The 20,853-nt window shown below is 35.6% G+C and overlaps 2 long non-coding RNA genes across 2 annotated transcripts; one reads left to right on the top strand and one right to left on the bottom strand.

Moving 5' to 3' along the window:
• The first annotated feature begins 7,759 nt into the window (after positions 1-7,759).
• Positions 7,760-11,141, top strand: LOC129895445 (uncharacterized). The gene is made up of 2 exons (XR_008767776.1): positions 7,760-10,316; positions 10,637-11,141. It is a non-coding gene; the product is annotated as an uncharacterized LOC129895445 (long non-coding RNA).
• Positions 11,142-16,201: 5,060 nt separating this feature from the next.
• Positions 16,202-18,329, bottom strand: LOC129896383 (uncharacterized). The gene is made up of 3 exons (XR_008767959.1): positions 18,266-18,329; positions 17,655-17,698; positions 16,202-16,324 (listed from the first exon to the last, which is right to left on the bottom strand). It is a non-coding gene; the product is annotated as an uncharacterized LOC129896383 (long non-coding RNA).
• Between the last annotated feature and the right edge of the window lie 2,524 nt (positions 18,330-20,853).

Genomic DNA, 20,853 nt, shown 5'->3' with positions numbered 1-20,853 from the left:
AAGGGTTTTCTCTCCAAAAACACCCAAGAACTTGAGGGAAAGAATTGGAGAAGAGAAGGAGGGCTAGAGTTCAAGTTTTTCAAGTAAGGCCATCAAATCTTTGAGTTGTTCTTTAAGTCAGGTATGTAAGGCTAACCTCAAAATATGAATTGAGTTCTTTCATATGCCCCATAGATGTGTTGGATGAAGATTGTGAAAGGCTTGAACCTTCTATGAAGGTTTTCTTGAATTTTTCCTAAATTATAGAATACTTTTTATATACTATTAATTGATTGATGATTTTCATGATTTGAATTACTAAATAGTTTTCTTTCATATTATTGACTACAAATGATTTTTGTACATAAATTCATATGTATTGATGGTGTTCTTGAATGGAGTTTTGTTGAGAGTATGGATTCATGTTTCATTTACATGAAAACCAAGATGAGATTTCCTTTTTGGTCATAATTTGTCTTGAGGTTGAGATGGATGGTTTTTTTGTATATGTATTAATTGGAATGAAAATAATGAATTGGGATAGTTATGAATGTGAATGGCATAAAAAAAGAAATGAAACATGGTTAGAGCTAGAATGTCATTTTTGTTTCTATAAATGGAATATATAATTAAATAAGAATTTTGGAGTAAGATGTTTGATAATGATGTGAATGATGATGTTTGATGATGATGTGAATGGTGGTTATTTAACATGGGTAGAATGATGAAGAGGTATGTTGATGATGATGTTTGAGGTGAAATGGATTGGAGTCATATGAGTATAAATTATTGTTTGAGAAGGAGTTTTAAATAAATGATTTGTGAACATTTTTGCATAAACTATTTATACATTATTTTGAGTTTAAAGAATGATTATTTTCATCTTGGATTTAAAAAGAGTTTAAGCAGGAATTGTGTTTGAGAAGTCTCTAAATTATTATTTTTGAATATGAGTATTTTGAGTATAAAAGAGTTAAACATTTTTACATTAAAATGTCTATTTTAAGTTTGAGATGAGGAGTTAAAATTATATTTTAAATGCATCTAATATTTTCAGCATTCATTGAGTTGAGATGGTATCAAATTCAAAAAGAAGAGTTTGATGATTGAGATGAGTTGATTGTGAATGAAAGTCCAATGAGACCAGATTGAATGAGTTTTGAAAAGAGTCCAATGAGACTAAATGAGTTGATTTGAAATTAAGCCCTTAGAGACTAAATGCGTATTTTGAGTATTTTACTCACTTGATAGATATGAGCATATTAAGTCTTAGGAGGAGTATCGAGCACCGAATTGGGTAAGAGTATAGTCCATACTCAAACCAATAACTACGTCGCCAAACGTAGGAGAGGATTGGACCGTTAAAGTCGGATGTTTCCTAAATTACTGTCCTAACATGATCATAGGACTTAATAGGTTATAGATCCATGATTGTTGATTCGTTCTTACCCTAGCAAGGTATGAACGGATATGGCAACAACGTCGGCTTATTGTACTAACACTTGCTTATATGGTGATGGTTGTCGGTTAGAGAAACTCCCAAATTGAGTGGATTGTGCATGATATGATTGGTTTGATTGTGATTATAGATAATTGAGTTGAATGGTAAAACATTGTTAAATTCTAATTTGCATATCTATTGAGTTGAGTCCTTTGACTTGATTGTTGAGTTGATTGTATATGATTGGATTGGATTAGATGATATGTGATTGGATTAGATTAGATGATATGTGATTGGATTGAATTAGATGGTATATGATTGGATTGGATCATATGGTATATGATTAGATTGGATCGGATTGTATATGATTGGATTGGATCGGATTGTATATGATTGGATTGAACTGATTGTATATGATTGGATTGGATCGGATTATATATGATTGGATTGGATCGGACTGTATATGATTTGATTGAACTATATTGTACCTGATTGGATTTGATTAGATGGTATATGATTGGTCCTTATCTAAATTGTATTCTTACTTTAGACTTATGACACCTTGATTGAGTATCTCTTATCTTTATGACATGAGATATTTGAACCGGTATTGTTTCATTCTGTCATATTACATACTCGTACATTCCACGTACTGACGTCCGTTTGGACCTACATTGTTTCATGATGAAGAGACAGGTTTAATAGATCATCAATAGGCGTACCATTGAGGATCTATTCACAATCAGCTTATTGGTGAGTCCTCCCCTACATTCGGAGGACACCACTTATGTTATTCTTGCATTGAGTTTAGTCTTTTTCATTTTGATTTGAGGTAGCCATGAACCTATCATTGGCACCAATTAGATAGAAGTGATAGAGGCTTCATAGACTAGATAGTGATGGGTTGATTGAGTATTTTAATTCCTTGAATTTTTCTTGTCAAACTATTTAACGACATAGATTGGAGTTCGATTTGTTGGCCCATAGCCTTTGTTCTTCGAGATAGATTGTTGATTGGGATTTGCCCACTTAATTACCTATTTATTTTAAGTATTCTGCTGATTGAAAGAATGATTGGATGTGTGATCAGGTCAAGTGGTTCGCTTGGGAGTCAGAAATGGTTTCTAAGTGCCGGCCATGTCTAGGGTACCCTCCCGAGGTGTGACATAGAACAAAGAAGAGTCTCCGATAGTTTGAAAGAAATAGCTCACCCTTAAACTCGAACGAATCTCACTCCTCTAAATGAGGTCTCTCTGTAGCTGACTGAATATGCCCTATACTCCACAAAATACAGAGTAAGTGCAGTATCAGTACACAAAATAATAGTGTACTGGTAGGATTATGCGGTTAGCCAGTAAGCATATCATAGACAAGTAAACTCAACAAATTAGCACATATATATACAAAATAAGTTAACCATTGCCATCTCAAATAATATTCAGCAAGATCATAGTTCCATAACTTCAAGATGATGTAACTTCATATAAAGGTCCTTGCATGGAACCTTCAAACATTCAACTTTAAGTCACGACTGTCTCGCTGTGGTGGGACTCATCCCGATCTGGCGGGAATAACCCTATACTGATGGGTTGCACGGAAATAGAGAGCTCGGAGTTTGAGCTCAAAACCCCAATTTCACAATACATCCCCTCCCAAAGACGCATTAAAATATACCCTTCACATCAAGTCCAATTCCAGGGATTTTACTTGCCCGAATATGATTTTGCAAAGCCGTAAATGCTCTGTATCGTCTTGGCTACCAGCTTACCCACTCAAATTAGAGATTCGACCCCTCCCCCCACCTTCTCAAATTATAGATTCGCCCCCCCCTCCCCCCTTCCTTCCGTCATTCACATGATCACCCTAGACCTCACTTGACTTAGAATTTGTCCAAGTTTGGCCTAGGCTAAATTTTTCCAAAGTTACTACTCAAAATTTCTGGCCCAAAAACCTTCCCCATTGGTCTATCCATAATGACGGGGACAGGTCGTTACAAAAACATGAAATACAATCTAAATGGGGTTATTTAATAAAAATAAAAAAATTAGGACTTTTTTGAAAACAAAATAAATTAAATTTTTAAAAAGTAAAAGTGAACACAATTTTGGTTGTTTTCAAAATTCCAAATACAACTTCAAGTTATATTTGGAATTTTTGGCTTTTGTCCATGAAAAATAAAAGAAAATATCTTTATTTGAAATTTTTAATGTTGAAGTTGGAATAAACTGGTTGTGTTTGAGCAAAGCTTTTGCAGTTAATAATTAGAATTTAAATGTATTTTTACAAAAAATGAATAAAATATTATTGGAACATAGAATATAATTTAAATGAGGTTTTTTTTTTGTGAAAATAAAATATTTAGCAATTTTTTTAAAAAAAATAAATTAAAAATAAAAAATGTGAAAACAAGGTTTTGATTGTTTTTCAAATTACAAATACAACTTCAAGTTATATTTAAATTTTCATGGCCAAATATTTTTTTTGGAATAAAGGGAATAATTTTTTGGGAAAAAGTGAAAAATTATCATGGCCAAACGGGCGATCACTGTTTGGCCATGAATATTATTCACTTTTTTAAAAATATTATTTCACTTTATTTGAATTTTAAATATATACAATCTTCTTTTTTATCTACAACATATACTTTTCGTCTTTCTCATCTTCGCAATACAAGGAATAAAGTATTTTTTATATAGGTGTAGAATTTCTTCCACAAGCAAACTGTTAGGAAATTAAGATTTATCTAAGAAACTCCTACTTAGTAGATATTTTTATGTAGTAACCAAGTCTTTTATTTAAAACTATGTGGTGGTTAGTTGGTCACATATGTATTGTGTGAGTTTTTTTTCTGTTTGTTTTGTGGTTTGTAGTCCTCATACACACACTATATATATGTGTGTAGCCTATGTAATTAACAATCTAGAAATAAGAAGAATACTTAAAAAAATTCAGTTTTCTCTTCTTCTTCCCTGCAGTTTTGTAGCAATTTACAACTACATTTTATTCACTGCTTTAACTTTCTATTTTCTAATCCTTCTTCCCCTTATTGTAACATGGTATCAGAGCCCATTTCTTACGGGATCTGAATTTGTTTTTTTATTGATTGGCTTATCTTTTTTTAAGATTTTTTTCTTGGATCTGTTTTCTAGAAAACATGACACCAGAAAATCAACCAACGACGGGTCCTCCGATTTTTTTTGGCGATAATTATCATATTTGGGTCATTTAAATGAAGGCCTATTTGAAGGCTCTCAACTTGTGGGATGTCATTGAGAGAGGAGAACCTATTGTCCACTCATTGAGAGACAATCCAACTCTCAATGATATAAAAAAGTATGATGAGTTAGTGACTAAATCTCCAAGAGCTCTCACTTGTATACATTCCAGCTTTACTGAAGTAATGTTTACAAGGATTATGGCTTGTGAGACAGCCAAAGAAGCCTGGGATAAGCTAAAGGAGAAGTTTGAAGGCAGCAATAGAGTTAAGTCCGTTAAGGTCTTAGCTTTGAAGAGACAGTTTGAGCTCTTGAAGATGAAGGATTCGGATAGTGTGAAAGAATACTCTTCCAAACTGATGGATATTGTGAACTAAATAAGGATACTTGGTGAAAACTTTTCAGACCAGAAGGTTGTAGAGAAGATCATGGTCAGCCTTTCAGACAAGTTTGAATCAAAAATCTCAGCTATTGAAGAGTCTTGTGACTTGACTACTCTTTCAATAGCTAAGTTGATCTCTAAATTGCAAATCCAAGAGCAACGGATAACCATGAGAAGCGAAGGGATAGTCGAAGATGCCTTTCAAGTAAGGCATGAATTCAAACAATAAAAGGAAGAAAAAAGTCTCTTTAGACCACTTTGGATAGGTGAAATCTGGTGGATACCAAGGTGAATCGTCGAGGAGAGGTAAATTTCCACCTTGTGGTATTTGTAAGAAGACAAACCACTTGGAGAAGAATTTTTGGCAGAAGTCCAAGAGGTCCCCTATTCAATGCAGATATTGTAAGAAATATGGGCACATTGAGAATTATTGCAGGCAAAAACAAACTCAAAGTGTTCAGTCTTTCCAATAAGTAAATTTTGCGAAAGATCACCAAGTTAAAAAAATAGAGGAGGTATTCATGGCTTCACACACATCACATGTTGATCGATGCAATTGGTATATCGATAGTGCGTGCACAAGGCATATGGCAATTGATGAAAATCTATTTGTTATCTTGGGCAGGTCTGATAGGACCAAAGTAAAGCTTGGAAATAGTGCACTGGTGCAAGCTCAAAGTAAAGGGTCCGTAAATTTTCCTGTCGATGAAGGTATGAAAATCATAAATGATGTTCTTTATGTTCCAAGCTTACCTCAAAACTTGTTGAGTGTTGCTGAGTTACTTCATAATAATTACTCACTTATTTTTAAGGATAAAAAATGTGTCATTTATGATCCTAAAGGTTGTGAAGTGTCTAAAATTAGCATGATTGGCAATTCCTTTCTAATTTCATGCTATTCTGCTGAAAGTTGCTCTTTCAGTGTTGAAATGAGTGATACTTGACTTTGGCACAAAAGATTCGGCCATTACAACCTTAGTTCATTGGTGTATATACAATTCAAGGGTATGGTGCTTGATGTACCCAAAATTGACATGTGCCGAGATGTTTGTGAGTCATGTCAATTTGGTAAATTGCATAGACGATCCTTTCCTTAAGGAAGTCTTTGGAAGGCGAAGGAAAAGCTAGAGTTGGTTCATACAAATATATGTGGACTAATAACCTACCTGAGCTCCAAGCAATTGTAGAAGGATTATAGCATAATTCCTGACTTTCGGAAGGAGAATCCATGGAGATGGCCTAAAATCTGTGGGTTGTAGCCTTCCTTGCATTAAGAATCTCTTCTCCCCTTCTCTCCAAGCCTAGAACAGCTTCTTGGGGGTTTCTAAGGTAACCCTCATCTATTTTAGCACTTAGCAAAAGAATGAGATAATAAAAAGATGCGTCTTTTATATTCTGGATCGTTGGATCTCACTCTGGCAGCCCAAATCCCTCTCTGGAGGCCCAGCACGGAAAGTTCTCAGTAAAATGGGAATAATTATTTACTCCAAAATACAAATGAGGCAAATTTGGTGGCATTGAAAAGAGCACTCACAGACCTTTAATTTGATAGATCATGGGCCACCTAATTCTTTATAGGCTGAGAGTTATGGTCATTTGAAGTTGACCCTAGTTTAAATTCAAATCCGAAACTAAATTGAAAAGATACTTTCCACTTAACTTTGAGATAGGAGCATAGTATGACCGTAATTCATAGCTAATGCACTCGCATATCAAGAAATTGATCCTAGTTTTATGACGAATGAGATTCCTATATCTTTACGGCAGATATTTTTAATAATGACGGGCTAGGTCGTTATATTTTTTGACCAATCTTTTAGGAGGAAAAAAACTATTTTTAAATTAGAAGCAGAAGGCTGAAAAAAAGTAGTTTCTCCCCCAAAACTATATTTTTTAACAGAATTTATGAAATTACACTTAGAAACATTTTTTCTAAAGCTTAGACAAACATTAATTGTTGTTACCAACTATTAGTCAAATAAATTACTTCTCACCAAAAGTATTTTTCGAAATAAGCTTAATATTAGAAACAAACTATAAGTCCTACAAAGATATCTAAGCTTATTGTAAGTCTCAATACAAAATAAATTGATATCCCATTGTAGGATAACTTGGTTAGTAAGAGGAGAGCCAAAGCAACCAAATTAACCTCTGATATATTATATCTAGCTTGATCCTTGGAGCACCTTCCTCTATCGAAGATAGAACTTATATAAGCTAGGGGTTTTATAAATGGTAACATAATTGTGAAATTTTTTTAAAATTAAAGTCACGTAATCATTTTTTCTAATAGAAAATTTACAAAATTTTCACCATACTAACATAAAAATCATAATCACTCAAAAAAATCAATCTTGATGTGAATGATATTTTTTACTCTATATTTTAACTCTTTAATTTTAGGGAACAGAACACTTATATCCCAAAAAGGGAAAGTATTTATCTTTAAATGTCCTATTGCTTTCATACCCTCTTTTTATTTTAAAATGGCATAGATTTATTTTAAAATATGGGGTATCAATATATCGACGGAGTAAGTCTGATCCTATATGATATCGATAGGATATCAATATACTGATAGAGTATCACGGAGAATTAAGTTCATTCCTATATGATACCGATATGGTATCAATATACCGATAGAGTATCACATATGATTAATTCATAGCAGTGATGCTGACGTCATGCGCGAAATAAGAAATAAGAAAGTGGGGTAAGAGGATAAATAGTTTAAGTCATGGGTCCATTAAAGATAAATAGTTTGGTTTGGATCTAATTTGAATAAATAATTTCACAATTAGATTTATCTTGTGTAGTTTTTCCTTATTTTTAATCATATAAATAGACTCAACTAAAAGAGAACTGAGCCCACCAGAACCAATTTTTGAAATGTGTTAGTATATATTGGGAAGAGTATAATTCTTTTGGATGGTAAGAAATAGAATTTTATGGAGTAATAGTTACTATTACTAGTTATGAACATTGAAAATAATAATTTTATGACAATTTTTTTCAATTCATTTATCCTTTTAGTTGTTCGATTGATTAGAGTTGTTTTATTGGAGTATCTTACGTAAGAATCTAAGAAGAAAAAAGGGGGAGGGTATGTATAAGAAGATGTATACTCATAATCAAAGAGTTCTGAAGATAATAATCACTAGTATTATTATTTTGTCACCTATATTCTGAAAGAACCAAGTTCCTTCATCAATTATGTAAGTAGGTAAAGTGTCAAATAGTATATCAATACAAGAATTTTTACATGAAAAAATTCTTGCTCAATAGAGACAAAAACCATAACTTATCTCCAATATAATTTTCCAAACTCTCTACTATAACTCGATCTATTTTAGGTTACAACATTTTATACTCCTAATAAATTGACTCTAACAACACCTACTCCAATTCTCAACAATTCTCTCTAATCATTGGTACCTTTTCCAACTCATTCAAACACTCTACCTAGTCTATGATGTCCCGTTATAATATAAAATCAACACTTAATATAAAAATTTATGAATGTACATAAAGTTTTGGGACCACAAAAATCAAACTATTACAACTCAAGAATATTCATGAGAGTTAGTTAGTTATCACAATTAGTTAGTGTGTCATGATTGATTAGTGGATGATCAAAGCTAGTTAGATTAATAACTAATTAAAGGATGAGTTGGACAGAGCTGGAGTAGTCTATAAATACTTACATTGTACTCATGCTTCATAGACTGAATGAAATATCAAAATCCCTTTCTTCTCTCTGAGCTACTCTGTTAGATTTCCGCCATTGATGTAGCTCAAATTGCTAAGGCTAACATGATATCAGAGTAATCGTGACTGGATCACACAAGCTCATACGTAAATCATCAGTAGCCTTCATCATGTTCTCCAACTGGGGTCGGAATCACAATCACAAACAGTTACCGATCAACAACCTCAATCAGTTGCTGAAAAAATCAACAACACTCATCCGTTGTATGTTCATCCCTCTAATACCCCAGGATCGATACTCATTCCGACGAAATCAAGGGTAGCTCGGTGCACTAAATCTCCCGCTATACGCAGGGTTCAGGAAAGGGCCCGACCACAAGGGTCTATTGTACGCAGCCTTACCTTGCATTTCTACCAGAGGCTGTTTTCTAGGCTTGAACCCGTGACCTTATGGTCATCTGACAGCAACTTTACCAGTTACTCCAAGGCTCCTAACAAAATTAACGGGATCGGAAAACTATGGTTTGTGGCATATATCTATGACCATTGTGCTACAAGCTGAGAAAATTGATATTTGTCATAGGTACCTGCTGGAAGGATCAATTTATGATGAATTGCATGAAAATTGGGAGACTTGTAATGCGATCGTGTTATCATGGATCATGAACACGGTTTCTGCCTCTCTCCTTAGTGGAATTGTATACTTATCTAGTGCGCATCTGGTGTGGAAAGATCTAAAAGAGCATTTTGAAACGGTGAACCGAGTCCAAATTTTCCAACTACATAGGGAAATAGCTATGATCTCGAAGGGCATAGATTTTATTGCTATATATTTCACTAAATTGAGTGAACTTTAGGCTGCATATTATGCCCTAGTTCCTACTCCTGGTTGTGAATGCAGCAAATCGAAAGAGTATATCAAACATTTATAGAGGCAGAGATTGTTTTAGTTTCTCAGTGGGTTGAATGAGTCCTATGAACAAGTTCGTCGCCAATTATTGTTAAAAACTATGGAACACTCATTGAATCAATCTTATGCTATGTTAAACGAGGATGAAAATCAAAGATCTTGTCCTTTTCTAGCCTTGACAAGCAAAGGAGAACCACTGCCTATGCAATTTAGTAAGAATCAGTCGTACAAAGGTAAGAAGCCTTTTATCAAATGTGACTGGTGCAGCAAAGGCGGATATGTTCGAGATTATTGCTACTGGTTGATAGGTCATCCTGGACAATCTGAAGATCCTACAAGGGCTCATGATGATGAAGATAAGAAGAAAAAATATCCAACAAATACTGAAAAGAAGCCTTACCACCAACAATTTGATAAAGCTGTTTAATTTGCATTTTGAGAAGAAGCGGAACTTTGCAGCAAACAATGTTATGAACGACAACAGAAGAGCTGAGGTTAATGATTCTAATGGTCCTGGGAAGACTAGACATAGTGGACAAGTTTTTTCTGATGAACAGTACAGACAACTACAATAATTGTATGGGAGGAATGGTCCTAGGTTCTCTGATGAACAGTATAGACAGATTCAGGACCTCATGAATGAGAAAAAGGAACCAACTGATCATCACGTCAACCTAGCAGGTACTGTTACCTCATTATTTGCTGAATTTGGTTCAAAAGAGTGGATCATAGACTCAGGTGATACACACCATATAACATCCTCTATTAACATGCTAAGGGACATAATTAAACTCTCATGCTCTAATAGTCCACAAGTTTATTTGCCAAATGGAGGAAATTCTGACATCACGCACATAGGATCTGCTTATTTTCTAGGGTATATGACTGTGGATAATGTCTTGTATGTTCCAAATTTCAAGTATAACTTGATTTCAGTCTCCAAACTAACCAAGAGCTTATCCTACTTTATCACATTTTTTGCTGATTTCTGCATATTTCAGGATCTTTACAGTGGCGGAGTGAGGGGGATTGGTAGGGAGGAAAGAAGTCTATACATTGTCAAGCAAGGTTTTAAGGGTGATTGCTTCATTAATGGTGCATTGATATCCACAGTATCAGCTAAGAAGTCAATATGTACTGAGCTATGGCATCAAAGATTAGGACACTCATCATTGCAGGCCATGCACATGCTATGAATAGTTCAGAAAAGTCTCTTAGATGTTGCTGCAACTAAAGTCTCTCCTATATGCCCTTTAGCTAAACAAAGTAGATTAGTCTTTCCTCATAGTATTTCTAGAAGTACGAGATCCTTAGAACTGGTTCATCTTGATGTTTGGGGTCCTTATATGACACCTACTCATGATGTGAAACACTTCTTCCTTACAATTGTTGGTGACTACTCTAAATACACTTGGGTTTATATGTTGCAGATAAAGAGTGAAGTAATCACTGTATTGAAGTCTTTTTTGTGCTTAATAAAGACTCAATTTGATGTTGTCTTGAAAATTGTTAGATCAGACAATGACACTGAATTTTTTAACGTCGTGTGTCATGATTTGTTTGATAGTTATGATATTGTTCATCAAAGTAGTTATGTTTATACTCCTCAACAAAATGGTATAGCTGAAACAAAGCATAGACACATTTTGAATGTGGCTAGAGCACTGAAGTTTCAGGCTCATATTTCTACTACGTATTGGGGTGAATGTATCTAGGGTGTTGTTTATCTCTTGAACACACTTCCTACTGAGATTTTGCAAGGTCATTCTCCTTATGAGTTACTCTATGGTAAGGTACCTTCTCTCACTTTAAAGAGTTTTTGGTTGTCTTGGTTATGCCACCAACTTGGTGAATTCTGATAAATTTGATATCAGGGCTAGGCATGCTATCTTGATGGGGGTAATCTTCTGAAGAACATTGGATCTAACAAGATAAACAAAATAGAAGAAGCAGAGGAGAGAAGAAAGTAGCTATAGGAGACATTAAGTTTCTGCCATTAGAGAGAGACTTGAGCGATTACAATTTTGTAGAGTAGTCTAGAATGTTCCTATTCCTTACTATATATACATGAGTTAGTTTTTTAATCTTGACAGTTGTACAGTAGATATTTAAATAGTTAACTAATCACTTATTAGTTACAATAAACAAATAATAATCTTGTAACAAACTATTCATGTCACAGCTCCTACTTCATCACTCTCCCTCAAGATGGTAGGTATAAAAACATCTAATACTTCCAGCTTGGAAACCAAATACTCATGTTGTGACCTACATAATCCCTTTGTCATAATATTTTCTTGTTGTTCATATGTGCTTAAAAACAATGGCTTGATCAGTCCCTTTTGAATTTTTTCTCTAATGAAATGACAATCTATCTCTATGTGTTTTGTTCTCTTATGATATAATGTATTTATTTCTATATATAGTGCAACTTTACTGTCACAAAAAGCTCCACTGGCATTTCCAACTCTTCACCCAATTCTTTATATAGTCCAACAATTCATATTATTTCAGAAACAATGGAAGCCATGCTCTTGTACTCTGATTCTGCTGAGCTTCTTGAGATGGTTATTTGCTTCTTTGACTTCCAAGAAATCAAGGATTCACCATGTTTGATTAAGAAACCTGTAACTGATCTTCTAGAATTTGGGTATGATGCCCAATCAGCATCATAGTATCCTATCAACTTGTTCTTATTTCTGCTACTCATCAAAATTCCCATGGCTGGCTTCCTCTTTATGTACCTTACTATCTTTAATGTTACTTTCATATGAGATCTTTTGGGCTTCTATAAAAATTGACTCGAAGTTTGAACTGCAAAACAAATATCTGGCCTAGTTAGTGGTAGGTATAGTAATCTTCCAATTAACCTCTGATATGGTCTTATGTCCTCTAATATTGGATCACTTGTTGATCCTGCTACTTCATCCACTTCTGTGGTTGTCAACTTAATATTGGTGTCCAATGGTGTCCATAATGGTTTAGCTCCAGTAACACCCACTTCTTCAATCATTTCCAAAGCATACTTCCTTTGGTTCATCAATATTCCCTTTTTTGATCTACTAAACTCAATTCCTAGGAAGTACTTTAGATTTCTAAGATCCTTGATCTTGAACTTAGCATGCAGTTCTTTCTTGGTTTGTTCAATCAGTACCAAATCATTGATAGCTATCAGCATATCATCAGCATATACCAAAATTACAACAATTTGTCCATGCTTTCTCTTGATAAACAATGAATGATCTAAGCCACTTTGGACAAAACCAAAAGTAAGTAAGGCATCAGTAAGCTTCACATTCCATTGTCTACTAGCTTGTTTAAGGCCATATAGGAATTTGACTAGCCTACACACTAAGCCTTCTGACTTCTCCTGGCTAGAAAATCCCTCAGGCAGGGACATGTACACCTCATCATACAAATCACTCTGTAAAAAGGCATTATACACATCCATTTGATGAATGTGCCAAGGACAATTTATTGTTATAGATAACACACTTCTCACTGTAACAATCTTCACAACAGGGGAAAAGGTATCCAAGTAGTCAAGTCTCTCCCTTTGATTATAGCCTTTTGCAACCAATCTTGCCTTACATCTTTCAATTTGACCATCAGCTTTGAATTTCTCTTTGTAAACCCATCTACAACCAATAGGATGTTTACCTAGAGGTAGAGGAACTAACTTCCAAGTACGATTATCTTCAAGGGCCTGAATCTCTTCTTGCATAGCTTGGATCCAATGTAGATCTGAGCAAGCCTCATGATAGGATTTTGGTCAGTAATACAAGAGAAATCGGTTAAGTACTGCTGATATAAAGGAGAGAGATTGGCATGACTCATCACATAAGAAAGGGGATATGGAGTTTTTGCTGCAACACTGTTGGAAACATAATATGTCATCCAAGTAGGCTATTTTCTTAGTTCGGAAGAAGTTCTAATAGTTGGTACCTCAATGGAAGGTACAGTATCAAGAACAACAAGAGTAGCAGGAACTGCACTAACAGGAGTTCCTTCATCAGGAGAATAATTCAAGAAGGCAGAATCAGTAAATACCTCATTAGCATGTGACTCAGATATAAAAGGATCTGTAGAAGTATTTAGGAAGATAGGACCAGTGTGTGTCTGTGTCTTAAAAGGAAAAATATCTTCTTTAAAAAGCACATCTCTGAATAAGAAAAAAGAGTGAGTGACAAGCTATATAATACATAACCCTTAGTCACTAAAGAGTACCTCATGTGAACTGCAGGCACAGCTCTTGGTTCAAACTTATCACCTGAAGGAAACTTCTTGGCATAGCACAAACATCCTAAAGTTCGGAGATGATTAAGATAACCTCTGTGACCATGAAATACCTCAAATGGTGTTTTGCCTTTTAAGGCAACAGAGGGTAATCTATTTAGCATATAAGCAGCCCCTAAAACACAATGCCCCTAAAACTTCAAAGGAAAAGCTCCTTGAAATCTGATTGCTCTGACCAACTTCAAAATGTATGTATGCCTTCTCTCAACGACTCCATTCTGTTGAGGAGTGTAAACACAACTTCTTTGATGCACTATACCATTGTCCAGAAATAACTGTACATATTCAGAATTAACAAACTCAGATCCATTGTCTGTCCTGAATATTTTAATGATCTTATTAAACTGAGTTTGGATCAACTGTATAAAGTTTCGAAGCACTACTATAACATCACTTTTAAGTTTGAGCAAATATATCTAGGTCATACGTGAATGATCATCAACAATAGTCAAAAACAATCTATATCTATCAATAGTTTGAACATGAAAAGGACCCCATACATCCAAATGCATCAAATCAAAGACAGTAGAAGACCTAGTGTCACTAACATGAAAAGGCATTCTAGTGTGTTTAGCAAGAGGACACAATTCACACTTATCTAAACCTTGTTTGCAATCACCATGATCAATATCTAGTAGCTTCTGCATTGCACCAACAGAGGCATGACCCATTCTTCTGTGACACAACATAATATCTACTGTATTCTTTGTAGCAATCAATCCTCTGAGCAGTTGTTGCTTGTCTTGTATTCCTTTTATTCTGTGCTTCAACAAATAAAGACCTTTCTTTTCTCTACCAATCTCCAACACCTTCCCACTTGAGAGGTCCTGGAATATGCAAAATTCAGGAAACAAATTGACTGAACAACATAACTCCCTGGTTATCTTGGTGATTGATAATAGATTATATCTAAAGTCAGGTATATACAACACATTGCTTATAGTTTGGCCATCAATTATTTCACAACTTCCAGTATGAGTGACATTTACTACTTCACCATTAGGTAGATGGACCTTTTTATCACTAACAACAGTATGTTCTTCTTGCAACAACTCTTTATTAGATGTCATATGATTTGTAGCTCCACTGTCGACTATCCATTCCTCTCTTTTATCTTTTACACAAGATATCAAATAGTACATGATTCCTCATTTACATTCACATAGGATGCAAAAATGTTACCTTCCATATTAGGAGGTTCTGCAATTGACAATTTTCCCATGATTGCTAAAGAGGTTTCCTCTTGATGTTCCTTGTCCAAAAATTGCATCAATCGATTATAGTGATAAGGATCCTCTAATAACTTCATCAACTGATTGTAATTACTCTGAGAATCGTGAGGTAGAACTGCCCCTCTGTAAACCTCATTGTCAAGTGTTTTGCCTCTGATTCCTTCTAGCAATTTAGCAACCTCTTTCTTCACATTATATGCTCTTCCTCTAGGTTCTTCTCTTCGTACTTAGTATCCATTGTTTCTAAGATCTCCATCACATGTATGAATAGTGTTGGTAATATTTGGTTTCCTTTAAAATTTGTAATCTAGAGGATAACCATGCAACCTATAGTAATCCATTTTTAAATGACTTTTTAACTTGCAATAATCACATTGCACATCCATATTCTTCTTGAATCTATTAAAATTTTCTCCTCGACTTGTCATGGGAGCTGTTATTTCCCTAGTCATAGATGATCCAGTCACATTGACCATAACTTTTTGACTTTCTCATTCAATCATCATAGAGTAGGCTTAGTTAATGGATGGGAGTAGAACTAACATCAAAATCTAACCCCGAGATTGTTCATATGATTCATTCAGTCCCATTAAAAATTACAGCAACTTTTGTCTCTTCATAAACTCCTCAAAATTGCGTGATTTCTTGTAATTGCATCTAGGAAAAGGGTCTAGGCTATCAAACTCAACCCACAGTAAACGTAACTTTATAAAATACTCAAAAATGCTACTCGTACCTTGAGTTGTTGTTGTAATTTCTCTATGCAGCTGGAAGATCCTTGTCACACCCCGATCTCAACAGGGTGTGATGGGCACCCGACCCCATGCTTGGAGCCGAGCGAACCCGCTGCTTCATAGTACATACTTAATCTCTTAGACTTTTACATCAACAAGAAATGAAAAATATAACCAAGCTTCGTGAATTATTTTTTCCAAAATATATCATCCCATAAAACTTATAACATACAACATAATAACATATCGGCTGGTGACGCCGCTTACAAAGATGACACTCTATACCCACAACTCTGTCTGCAAAGTCTCTAACTTCGAACGAAATATCATAGCGCATAAACTCTGACTCGGCAGCACTCCAGAACAAGTGGAGTTGCCAACCCCGCTGGAACATCTTCTATAGTAGCTTCTACTTGTCTGGGTGTACCTGCGTGGCACGAAACGCAGCCCCTAAAGAAAAGGGGGTCAGTACGAGTAATGTACTGAGTATGTAGGCATGAAAATCAGCATAATAAAGAACATAAGGTATGAACAACCATATCGTAGAATCATAGACATATAGTGAGATAAGAGAGTAACCTGTACATATGAGTGCCCTTTTAGGCCGGATGCCATGCATGCTTGTCTTATCATATAAAACATATCTTTTTCATATGCATAGAAAATAGAAGTCATATCACCGAACAACGTCGGCGTGCCCACATATTTCCCGCGTCCGGGCATCCCGCGTCCAGGATGAAAATTACTCCAACTGATCAGGTGGGAATGCGTCTATAGCGCCACATATACACCTCCCCATATCCCCCATATACATATACATATACATATACATATAGACAGCATGCACGAGAGCCCAACGAAAGTCGTATACTTATCGGAGTGACGGAAGGTCGGTAACCTCCGATTGTATTATAGACTAACCATGGTCGCTTTGTCTTACCTTGAAGGAACAATTATTATAGAATGAGACTATCAACGAAAGATAATATTAAGTGAACGTAGAATAAGGTCACAATCTCATAAGACGCCAAATCGTATACATATGCACATAGGACCAATTTTCAAGACTCATAGAATAATCGGAATGAGCTATGATTAACAAAACAAGATAAGAGTCATGTCAAGTACCTTTCAAAAATTACCATGGATTATATCAACATAAAACTTTTGGAATCATATACACGTATTTAAGCACGAAAAAAATATCTTTTGAAAACTCAAGAAAATTGACCATCCTAGTGGCTCTATGAATAGGACTTCCTTGAAATTGTACAAAATGACATATACTTGCTTCATAAAAATCATGCCAAAAGAAAGTGTAGCTCTATATACTTATGTCAAAACATGCCAAGATAAAGAAGAGTAAACATTACATACATGAAGTCGTTCTTATCATAGCCATCATAGACATATTCTTATCCTCGACATCATCAATGTCGTTGTAAAACATATCTATCGTTACTATCATAAAAGCTTGTAATACTATAAACCTTTGTCTTGGAAAGCTATAGACATTTTGGAAAACATTGACGGGTTATAGAAAAAGTAGTCATTCCCTTGGGACCATTGACACCTAACTTTTGGAAACAAAACAAAATATGGAAGAACTTATGAAACCATAACATCGGGATCATGCCTTGAAAAAGAAAGGTAAGCCTTACATACTTATGTCAAAGACATGCCAAAAGAAGGAACGGTTAGCTTTACATACTTATGCCAAAGACATGCCAAAAGAAAGAAAGGTTCGCTTTACGTACCTGTGCCGCGCCTTACTAGCTACGCTTATGTCCAACTTGTTTTTCTACATTCAAGAGAGTTGACATAGTCATTAGATTCATCACCATATACTTGTCTCAATCCTTCAAACAAATTAATTTCCAATCTGCCGAAATTTCGGCAGCATCTCCCCTATAAATACACCATCTCCGAGATTTCAACTCGGCCACCATGTCAACAACCATATCAACAACAACAACCAGCAGTATATATACAATCAAATCACCTCAACTTTACACAACACAAGCTCCAAACAACTAGCATGAAACTACGATACCAAAATAGAGTTTTTAACCTTTATTTCGTAAAATCTTTAACCATACCAAACGGGGGGTCATGTGGCTGCAACCATCAGCAACCACACCCTTTTTAAAATACTTTAAAGCCCTGCAACATACAATCCAACCAGCTGCACCCGCAGCGCCTCAACGACCATACACTACGCGACTTCGATTTAGCTACTACGACTTTAATTTAGTAGTTTCCAACATCATGCCTCCTTATACATTTTCTCTGATTCCAGCCATATTTAGGACACGTAATACACCTCATAACAACATCATAAACTCCAATTTGAAAGGAGAGACCTTACCTTTACCGAAACTCTCCAAAACTTGCCTCGGAAGCTCTCCTAGCGCGGCTAAAACTTTGGGGCTGTTTGGTGACGTTTTGAAATGCTCCAAACTATAAATTTACGTTACCAATACCTTCATAACATCTTGGTACACCCTAGATAATTAATTCACGAAGCAAAATCGGAGACTTACTTTTTTTTTTCTCCCCCAAAACCGAGCTCTCTCTCTCTAGCTTCAAGTTTCTCTTCTCTTCTTCCTCTTGAATTTTCTAGAACTCTCTTGGGATAAGAATGACTCTAATGAGTCATAAGACACACATATATATATATATATAAATATCTTCCATCACTTATCCCTTATTTGAAAATAAGTCCCTAAATTATGAATATAGACAAATGACCCCTTCTCCATTTTTTTTTCTAGAACCTTCTTTAACAAATAAAGATGGCTTAATTGCCTTGCCATGTACACTTTGGTTCATATATACTCATCACATGGTCATAAAAGAGTGGGGCCCACATACACCTCTTACATGAATTTTCTTGAACACTTTGTGAAATTTCCATTTTACCCCTAGCCTTCCACAATATTATCATAGGCCACTTTGCGAATTTTCCTTTTTGCCCTTAGCCTTTTCCAATATTTCCACACTACTAATGTTCATAAATAATATTCATAACCAACTTGTATAAAAAAAAATTGGAAGATGGTCATTTCCTTCACTTTACCACGGCTACTTTAAAATATCCAACTGTATAAAATACGGGATATAACATCCTCCCCCCTTTAGAACATTCGTCCTCGAATGTTCAACTGACCTCATGGGGTGTCTTAATACTTCGGGAGGGTTCCTTTTATTGTTTTCCTTTTCTTCATGCCTATTCCTTATCCCCACACTCCATTATCCTTGTACCCGAACACCTAGGTCTTACACGAGTCCTCATTCCATGTTATGGGTTTCTTTTTCTGGTACTTGAGAGGATTGTGATCCCTCTTTGGCCTTATATAATATGGTCTCGCGCATTATCGGTGATTTTTCTCGGGAGTTTCACCTACTCTCTTTATTTCCCAAATATCGTTCCACCAAAATTTTCAATCTTAACCTATAGTCAAATAATAGCAGCGTACGTTGCAATAATTGTACCCTTTATTCTTGCTGTCGCTCGATCTTTGGTATCCTTGTGTGATTATTGCCTTCCTTACCGTGACACCAGTTGCTGGAACTCACATGTCCATCGATACAATCATACGTGAGACATCCTTCACATTCATATGTACATGTATATATTTACCATCGACTAGCCCACAAAATACTTCCAAACGTTGTTCAAGCATATCCTTATTCCAGAGCTGTGATGCAATTTCTATCTCTTCACCAGCCTAGTCTACCTCGTCTTACGCGACCTCTTAAGGTTTCCAGCTATTCCATAAACTCTAGTTTTTCCTTAGGTTACTCTAACCTCTCATTTGTCTCTTACGTCTGGATATATAGAATTCTTGCATACTTCCCAGGGGGTCACCCATCCTAGTACCACTCTTGCCCAAGCACGCTTAACCTCGTAACTTTGATGGAATCGGGTGCATTAATGCCGATATAATCGCGTCCACTTCCTCATATGACCTTTATCACATCATCGGGAGCGAATCAAGGTCTTACAGGTTCTGAGATACTTTCGTAACACGTCCTTCTTTTACAAATATTGTTTTGCCCTTTTTGATTCTCAATCTTCCCCTTTTGCTTTCGTGCATGACTATCTTTCGTTCTTGACTCCCAGATTCCCGAGGGTAGTGATCGCATTTTCATCGCCATAACCTCTCTAAAACAACGCATCTCACTTATTATTTATTTACAGTATTTCCTTCCCACACTTATTCCTGTTAGGCGTACCCAATATGGCAAGATCTCCTCACCACGCCTACTATTCAAAATCTGTGCGTAGAAAATATCAATAGTACTTCACAGAACATACAACTATATGACACATTCCAGCCATCCAGTATTTTCAGTTTCAGGTAGCAACGCAGATATATCCAGACTCACCTCTATAACTCGCCATATCGTCACTCACCTCCTTCAGTCGCGTATAAGGCTCATATAAGGAATTTCTTTTCCTATGACTTGGCTCTATCGCATGAAGTAGGACGGAAAGAAGGTCGATAATTCCTAGATGCCCCGCATCCTCCTGCTTATAAATGTGGCCGGCTTCACATCTATAAACAAGACTCTACTGGACATGACTTTGCAGACAACCCTTAGATCGACCTGCTCTGATACCACTTTGTCACACCCCGATCTCAACAGGGTGTGATGGGCACCCGACCCCATGCTTGGAGCCGAGCGAACCCGCTGCTTCATAGTACATACTTAATCTCTTAGACTTTTACATCAACAAGAAATGAAAAACATAACCAAGCTTCGTGAATTATTTTTTCCAAAATATATCATCCCATAAAACTTATAACATACGACATAATAACATATCGGCTGGTGATGCCGCTTACAAAGATGACACTCTATACCCACAACTCTGTCTGCAAAGTCTCTAACTTCGAACGAAACATCATAGCGCATAAACTCTGACTCGGCAGCACTCCAGAACAAATA

Source organism: Solanum dulcamara, chromosome 7 (genome assembly GCF_947179165.1).
Source record: "Solanum dulcamara chromosome 7, daSolDulc1.2, whole genome shotgun sequence".
In the NCBI taxonomy this organism is placed as follows: domain Eukaryota; kingdom Viridiplantae; phylum Streptophyta; class Magnoliopsida; order Solanales; family Solanaceae; genus Solanum; species Solanum dulcamara.
This window is presented reverse-complemented; position numbering and strand designations above follow the sequence as displayed.